We start from the raw sequence: 9,927 nt of genomic DNA on the forward strand, positions 1-9,927 counted from the left end.
ATCCAAGGTTCAAATCCCTTTGGTAGTGTCCTAATTTAATTATTAACTATAAATATTGTAATTCAAAACAAGAACTCTATCCAAAAAACTTGCTCTTTTTGGTTTAAAAAAAATGAAAAAACACCCAAAAAATTAATGTCATTAAATACAAAAAATGATGTGCAATAAACATGAAATAACCTTGTCCATAGGGTCTTGGATAGAGGGTGATGGGGTGTTTTGTTAAGACACTTTTTGATGTGAAGTCACGAGTTCAATTCCCCAAACATTAACAAAAGTGTTGATGATGCATGGTTTTTTTTTGGGTTAAAATGCAAATTATTATTATTATTATTATTTTTATATGACATTAAAAACTGAAATTTTTGTGTAATGGACATGAAAAAACACCCAAAATCATGTTGATGTTTCATGAACATTTTTTCCTTTGTTAAAATTCCAATATTTTTTAGAACATTAAAAATAAAATATCATGATTATGAAATACCTTAAAATTCCAATAATTTTCAACAATAGTGTTAACGATAAAATATGATGACTCCAAAAAAACCTAAAAATTCTAACATTTTTCAACATGATATTAAAGATAAATATGATGACTTCGAAAAACCTTAAAATTTAAAAAAATTTCAACCATGACATTAAAACAAAATATCACGACCTTGAAAAAACTTAATATGCTAGCATATAGATTTTCATAGTTAACAATATGATGTGAAGAGCCTCTGGAATACCGTGTGATTTTGTTGAAGTGTCCAATAAATTCACATAGTATTCCAAAACTTTTGAAATTTCGACATTTTTCAACCATGGAATTAAAACAAAATATCATGAGTAAAAAAAACCTCAATTTTCAACATATTTCAATCATGACATTATATACCAAATATCATAATTAAAAGAAAAACTTAATACAATGCATCACCCGATGCAATGAGTGCTAAGTGAGACTACCTCTCATGGAAATGGTCATAGATGAGTGACTTACTTAACATAGTTGAATCCCAAAAAATGATATCTAATATAATGCACTGGGAAAGCCCCCAATACTTAATTCAAAACAGTGAAGGGAACTCTACTTGAATGGTTCATGAGGCACAATACTTGTTAAGGTTTTGCAAATGGGGTAGCAAGCTAAGTGGGCTTGATTGTGGGGAAAACTCCACAATTAAGTGCACTTGAGCCAAAGGCGATCTGGAATGGGTGACCTCACGGGAAGTCTTGGTTACCCCGGAAGTGATGATTGATGTTATGTGATTTATTTCACTAGTTTCAATCCAAGTTTTTCACCCCATCACTAGAGTGGACTATTCAAAATTCATGAAAAATATTGATGCTATGTGATTTATTTCACTAGTTTCAATCCAACTTCTTCACCACCAAAGTGGACTATTCAAAATTCATGAAAAATATTGATGCTATGTGATTTAAGCAATCAGTGCTAAGTGGATACCTCTCATGGAAATGGTCACGATTCATGAAAAATTAGGCAATAAGTGCTAAGTGGATACCTCTCATGGAAATGGTCATGATTCATGAAAAATTAGGCAATAATTGCTAAGTGGATACCTCTCATGGAAATGGTCATAGATGAATGACTTACTTAACGCTGGACTTTTCAAAAATCAATGCTAAGTGGATACCTCTCATGGAAATGACCATAGATGAATGACTCATGGAAATGGTCATAGATGAATGACTTACTTAACGCTGGACTTTTCAAAAATCAATGCTAAGTGGATACCTCTCATGGAAATGACCATAGATGAATGACTTACTTAACGCAGTTAAACCCCAAAAAATAATATCTAACAAATATCATATTTCAATACATCATTATAGACTAAATATCATATTTTAATACAATTTTGTTATCCAACTGACCACACCACCCATCACACCCTGGGAATTGATTTCGCCCAAAACATCAGACCAATGATCACCCTATCTATATATGTTCCACTAATGTGGCCCACTATGGTTGGGGTGGTCTTATTGGCACCACATCCAAAATAATGCATAAATGCTCTATAAATATATCACCACACTCAAGCAGCAAGAGAATATGGCATGCATCACAAAAAAGTACAACGTACGAAAATATTTCATATGCATAAAAACAACAACACTTCACCAAGGCATGCTTCAGTACCAACATAGGTTAAATTACTCATCAAACAGAAAATCAAACTGGATGAACACAACTCTAACAAAATGAAATCTACTCTCATGTACTGAGAATTACTCTCCAGAAGATTCCCAAGATCACTCAACCCAATCGTAAGAGAGTTCAGGCCTGTACAAGCTCCAATACTATACGGTTTGCAGCACTGGCAGTTACCATGCATCATGAACACACACAACACTGCGGGACAGCGGAAATGTTCAGCTTCCAGGGAATATGAACCAGCACATTTCACTTACAAACAAATCAAAAGAAAACTGCCAGATGGTTGAACGTCCAACCGTACATTTTTAATAGTTCCAACCCCACTTTAATTGCACTCCCATTTGATTGCCCCTCATTTCTCCATCAACCTTTGACATCCTCATTTGTTTTTTATATCCCACTTGACTGCCCCTCGTTCCACTACCAAAACTTAAGATAGCCGAATTGCTGCTTCAATTATGGGAGTTGATGATTGGAAGTGCAAACTTTGAAACAAATTGCTTGTAGGGAAAATTTCAAAAGCAAACTGTCAGTCACTCACATTTAATTCTCTTCCTCGATCCAAGCTAAAACTCAATTGCTTTAAGCTATAAATTTCTCTTCCCAGCACAAAGTCCTCACTTGTTGCTGCCTTTGCTTCTCAGTTGCAAAATGAAAATTTGGGGATTTGGGAGGAGATGGAATTTTTTATTAGTACAGTAAGGTCCATGGATAAATGAAAAGGAAGAAATGTAGGGGATACAAGAGATTCAACCTAGATGGCATGAACGTGTCCCGGTGAAACATAGATTTTAATAGTAATCTAAAGTGAATTCAAAAGGGAAAAAAAGTGAAATCATGGAACTCAAAGTTGTACGGATGATAACACGGTTTTGTCCTTGGGAGTGAGGTCACTCTGACAGAATTGAACCGGAAAAACACTCAGATAAACCAGACCCAAATATTCATTCCAAGTCACTGCAGTTTTGGGAGACCTGCAACAACCTTTATCAATGATGGTAAAGCTCTATAGTATATGTGCATACCTTCGGTAACTGTGTCATGTAAAACTGAGATATATTTAAAAAACAAGGTAACAAAGACAATATACTAACATATCCATATAATTTAAATAACTTAAATTGATGTTAAATTTTGATAAACATGAATTTATAATAATTATCCAGACATTTATACAGGATACATTTTATCAAGTTTAAAAAAACTTATAAAACTAATAGCAAACTGGATAAATTGATGATGGCGGGTGGGTTGGCTTTAGCTTGATAGCTAGATAAAATGTTTGTGGCAGGTGCTCCAACAGATGGAAGAAGGTAAATTATATTTTTATTTAAAAAATAATAATAATGAGTGTACTGGTAAGGTGGTAAGGTATTATGTGATGTGAATGTTATTGATTTAAAATTTTCTGGGTAAAAATTTAGTGACCTTAAAAGCTGTGTGGCTCAGGCTAGGCAGGGTGCCTTCGCCAATGATTATGGGTGTGTTTTCCAAGTGATTTTGAGAACTTAAATAGCCTTAGTTTGCAGTTTCATACTTTAAAAAAACTATAGTGTAACAAGAAAAAGCAAAGTGATAAAGATTCATAGAATAAATAAAAATCAAATGAAACTAAATCTAACGATTTTAAATAAAATCATTTTTAATTAAATTAGAAAAACAAAAAAATCATAAATAATTTTGATATAAATCGCAAAAATTAAATTCTTACTATCCACACAACAATCTTATTCTAAAATATACATTCCCATAAATAAAAAATTGCGAAATTCCTACTCTTTATTACCGTACATATCATATGCCCTGTTAGGTTAAATCTGCGCAACATCCACAGATTTTCTAATGTCAAATTTTGCTAAGTAGGGCTTTATGATCAAATGTACGGCGATTATGCATGGACTGGCGAGCCAGAGCAACGAGTTCACCTGTGCCTTTGTTTCTCAGTTCCACTACTACTGTAGAAAGGCCTCCCCTGTGACCCACAACCCTGGCTTCGATCTCAATTTCATCCTGACACAACCAAATCCATCTACTGATTACACCCATGCCGTGAAAATATTGATGGACAAGGCAGGACTAAAACTGAGAATGGGTCTTACCTGACCGGAGAAATATATGAAACATTGTAATCAACAGAGACCTTCAATGGAAGATCACACGTCATGATAACAGCTCCACAAACATCATCTACAAGGGTCATCAGAGCAGGAGCGCGCCAATGCCCATTTTCCTCATTATAACAACACTGGATTCAAGAGGGCGAAAAACTGAACATATGAGTACAGAAAGAGGCCTAGAGAGAGTTGAACATACGCCCGGACGGGGAGGTAGTGTGAAGGTGCAGAGCACTCGACCATGCTTTATCTGCTGAATGTGGATTCCTCTGAGAGCAAAACTTTCGAAAAAATTGGTAATGTTCGAGGGATCTAGCCAAGAAAGTATTGGTGTTGATGGGGTTGAAGCTTGCAACCACTGTGTACCCCTTTTGCAGGTGTCCTCCATCAGAGCTGCCTGCACTTGCACTTGCACACCTGATTTTGAAATCTCCACCCTTTTGCCGGGGTTCTCCAGCAGAGCTGCCCGCACTTCTCCACTTCACCGTTTTCGGGTCAGCAATCATATTTGCAATTTTACAATCCATCGCACTAATTAAATTAATCATTAATGTGAACAAATGGGTTAAATGTTGTGTTTGGAGTATGTTATCATCGCCTGCATTCGCACTAATTAAATTAATTATTCGTGTGAACAGTCATTGAATTGGTTAAATGTTGTTTGTGGAGTATATTTTAAAATTTCCTTTGATACGTTGATTAGGCAAGATTTGTTTTCTTGAGATGTAAAGAAATGGATGAATGGCCTAATGAATGGGCCTACGACCTAAAAGTATCTGGGAGTGAAAGGCTGTCCCCTTAGGAACCAACAGCTGGTTATTTTAAGTGTTGTTATTTTCTTAAATAAAATTTATGAGATGATGGCTAAGTTATGATAAGTTTTCTCAAATAAAATTTGTGAAATATCACGGGGCATCAGACTAATTATTTATTTATGTGAACAGTAGAAAATTAGTCAAATCTTAAAAGGTAAAAAGAAAAGTGTTGTCCAAAATATTAAAAAAAACTAGGGAGTCGTTTACTGAGGCAGAGAAATTGCTGAGACAACCAAAACTTGCAGGAATCCGGGCAAAATATTTTCAAAAATTCTTGTAGAGGCAGTGTTTCAATCATATTTTGATGGTGGAAATAGATTTAACATCATCAAAAACTTACAAGACACCTAAAATCATGAAATTTAATAACTTTACTTCGATTTATAAAATTCTCTGGCCGCCAAAAAATCGATATGCTATATAAATTTTTGTTAAATTAATGTATTTTTTGGAATTTGGTGCAAATTTTCCAACTGAAATCTTATTTTTTGTAATTTTTTTTTTTTAATATGATTTCGGCCATTTGGAAAATGTCTAGACCATTGGGAAAATTCAGAGCTTGTAACTGATTCCAAAGAATAGATGCAGAATTATGGACAAATTAAACCGAAGTTGCGAATAAGTGTATAATTAATGATTAATGGAGACTGGTGAGAAAATTGGCCAAATCTTAGAAGAAAACAAAAAGCGATGAAGCGAAATATCACGAAAAAAGGTATTTTGAGTATATTTTTTATTACCGCCTGTAATTCTTAATGGAGAGCCTCCAGGAATTAGTCAAATCTTTAAAAAAACAGGAATGGTCCGAAAAATGTTATAGTTTATAATTTCTATATTTATTTTTATTTTTATTTTTATGTGTAAAAGGATTTTAATCATTTTTTATTTAAAATTGATTTTTTTATATTTTAAAAAATATTTTAAATATTGATTTATTAGCAAAACCAATTTATTAATTGATATATAGTAAATGTAAATTTAATATATACTATATTATAATTTAATATGTTAAAATAATATATCAAATTTGATTTATATATATTTCAAATATTGATTTATTAGCACAACTAATTTATTAATTTTTTTTGTAAGCTACGGTGTTTCTTTTTCTATTATATACAACGAATTTAAACTATACAAGCAAAGGTGACCTCAACCCGCCCCGTAGGGAAACCGGGTTTGTTGGTCCCTCAAAAATATTGTCTAAAGAAGTTTACTTATCCAGCGTAAAAACATAGTCTATCAAAAATCATGACAATATTCTATTTGCAATTTGGCCCTAGCTGTCTAGATTCAAAAACCTAACAAACTACCATGCACATTGGTTCACTATAGCTTATATTAGCAAGCAAAATTCCAAAAAGAGTAACTGGGCAGGCACTTCAATCTATCGTAATTTCTTGCTTAATCTCCTCATCTCGCTTTGCCTTTGTCAGGTCCTTCAGCATACCTCAAATTTCCTCTATTTTGATGTCCTGTTTCTGAGTCATGAACTGCAGGCTGGCCATCTCTTTCTTCATATCCGACACCCCTTGGGCAATCTCTGTCATCTCAACTGCAACTTGCTCCATGGCTCTGGCGAGCAGATGCTTCATCACCCAGTACATATGTAATGCTTGCTTATACAGCGTTAATCTCCCTCTCGTGTTCCCAGGGTCCGGCAGCTGGGTATTCCACTCCTCCATTTCAGGATCCGAGGGTTCTTCCAACACTCTGTTCTCCAACGCATCAATTATCCTCCTTATGTCTTCATTTGTTCCTTTGCTGTAGGCTGTCTCCGCTGCCTGAGCTGCCTGCCCGATAGAGCGCCGCCCTCTCTTCTGCTGCTCTGGTGCTGGAATCTCCATTTCGCCATATTCATCCTGCCTCGTTCTTCCTCGTCCCCTGCGTCTCCTTCCTTTACCTCTTTTACCCGGCCTGCCTCTGTTGTTGGTTCTGCTGCTCTGCCCAACTTTGAAAGTCGCCCTCGCCCTGCATTCCTCCTTCCCTATCTCCATTTCCTTCTCTCCAGAACTATCAGTCGCCACCGTTATCTGTTCTTGTTCCCTCCAGGTGGTCTTCCCTTCTCCCTCCTTCTCCTGTCTTCCCCTTCTTCCTCCCTCCGCCATAGCACTTTGACGACGCCTGAGTCTTTGATTCGCGTTTCTCTGCCAGACTACTCCTTCCCTCGCCACCTTCTCCGACTTCCGGTTGTCTGATATTCCTCCTGCATCACTTCTTAAATGGGTTCTGCCACCTAGCTTCTGTAGCTGCAGATAATCGCCGCCGGACCTTTCCCCTGCCATTGCCATAATTCGTTCTGCTTCTTTCCTTGGTATGCGTACTGCTCCACCTCCCTTCGCCGCTGCTCTATTAATGATCGCCATGGTATGTGGCGTCTGCCGACCACCTCCCCATCCCATCACTGCCATGGATTGACCGTATTTCTCCACCCCGATCGGGGTACCAATTTATTAATTATTATTATTATTATTTTTATTTTTTTCTTGAGTACGAAAAAAGCTTGATAGTATTAAAAATCAAATAAACATATAAATACATGAATATAGACTGAGATTATAGAATAACTTGGCTGTGTAGCCTGATGGGTATAATGTAGAGCAAAATTGCCTGAAAGCCTAAAATACCCAAGGGTACCGCAAAAATAGATATTCTATGAGCAATAAACCAGAGGGAAGACAGTGCTTTTACCAGATTGATTGCCTGGATAGGAAAAAAAACCCCTTATGGGGTCGACATCTGCCAGCTGGGCGAAAGTATGCCTTATGTGCAAGAAAAAACAATTGCTTTGAAACATACCTGGGAGATGATATGAAACAGAAGATTTATGAGCCAGGTAGAGAAAAGTCTTGAATCGAATATGTTCCATATCAAATCAAATTTGATATATTAATATATTAATTTAGCATATTAGATCTATAATATAGTAAGTGTCAATTTAATATATAATATATTATAAATATAATATGCTAAATTAATATATTAGTATATCAAATCTAAGATTAATAATCAAATAATCATAAACTCAAGAGATTATTAATATTATAAACCCAAAGAATTAAGAAACCAATGATATTAATATTATAAACCCAAGGAATTAGGAAACAAAAAATGATCAATAAACCAAAGAATTAATAAACCGAAAGAATAAATATTGAAAACCAATATTACAAACCTAAGAAATCGTTAAACCCAAAACATTAATATTAAAAACATCTGGGATTAATATTACAAACCCAAGAGATTATTAATATTACAAACCCAAGCATAAATATTTTTAAGGTCTAATATTATTCCCTTGGGTTTATTAATCTAAGGGTTCATATTCCTAGGGTTTAATATTATTCCCTTGACTTTATATCTCAATGGGATTAATATTATCATCTGAAGGTATTAATATAGAGAATTCAAGAGATCAATATTATAATCATTGGAATATTATAAACGTAAGCAACTATTAATAATAAAAGAAATTATCAAGTTGTTTGTGATTCTCCGAGCTTGACCCGTGGCTTGAGGAGTCGCGACCCAAGAGCATCTAATATGTCAAAATCACCGAGGGATAACACCTGGCCTAGGCCACACCAGCCCTAAGCTAATTGGAATTTTTAGCATGTCTCCTCCCCTAGCACAGGCACAACCACCCCATGTGAGGTTTGATCCTAGGTTGCCTTACTGATGAGGCCCATCCTCAACCAATTCTACTAGTGAGACTTGATTAAGCGACTATTAATATTATAAACCCAATGGAGTTATATTAAACATAAGATTAATATTATACGCTAGAAATATGAACCCTTAGATTAATAAATCTATGGGATTCATATTATAAACCCAAGGCATTAATAAACCCAAGGGTTTAATACTAAAAACTCAAAGGAATAGTATTAAACCTAAGGGATTAATATTGTAAGACTAAGGTATCTAAACCCTAAGGTAAATATTATAAACCCTAAAACAAACATGGTTGACCATAGTTGATTTTCATATTGAGACAATCTATGTCACAATGTGATGTTCAACTATTGCTGACCATGATTGACCATCGTTGATTTTCATACTGAGAAAATATTTGTCACAATGCGACGTTGAACCATGGTTGACCATGATTATAAACCCAAGGGATTTATATAAAACCTTAGGATTAATATTATAAACCATGTTTGATTTTCATATTGAGACAATGTTTGTCACAATATGGTGTTGGACCATGGTAGACCATAGTTGCCCATGGTCGGTCATTTTGACCAATGTTGACCATGATTGATCATTGTTGAGCATGGTTTACCATGATTGATTTCCATATTGAGAAAATATTTTTCACAGACCCAGTGGATTAATAGTATAAACCCATGGGATATAAACACTAAGATAAATACTATAAAACCCAAGGAACTATAAACTCAAAGGAATAACTTTGAACCCTAACATCAATACTAAACTATAGGAATATAAAACCTAAGATTAATAAACCCATGGGATTAATATTATAAACCCTTGGGATTAATGCTGTAAACATAAGTGACTATTAATATTATAAACCCAAGGGATTAATAAACCCAAGGAATTTATATTATAAACCTAGAGACTATAAATACAAGGGATTTATGTTAAACCCTAGGATGAATATTATAAAACCTATCAATAATATCATACCCTTAGAATATGAACCTTTAGATTAATAAACCCAAGAGATTGATATTATAAACCCAAAGCACTGATAAACACAAAGGATTAATACTAAAAGGCCAAGGGAATAATATTAAACCCAAGGGATTAATGTTGTAAACCCAAGGAATATAAACTCTAAAATAAATATTATAAACCC

General features: G+C 34.6%; 1 pseudogene; it reads right to left on the bottom strand.

Moving 5' to 3' along the window:
- Positions 1-3,941: 3,941 nt before the first annotated feature.
- Positions 3,942-4,672, bottom strand: LOC149258372 (uncharacterized; annotated as a pseudogene).
- Positions 4,673-9,927: the final 5,255 nt, after the last annotated feature.

The sequence above is a fragment of the Pinus tabuliformis genome, chromosome 6, assembly GCF_031772625.1.
Source record: "Pinus tabuliformis cultivar Carrire ecotype Pingquan chromosome 6, CPIR1, whole genome shotgun sequence".
NCBI lineage: Eukaryota > Viridiplantae > Streptophyta > Pinopsida > Pinales > Pinaceae > Pinus > Pinus tabuliformis.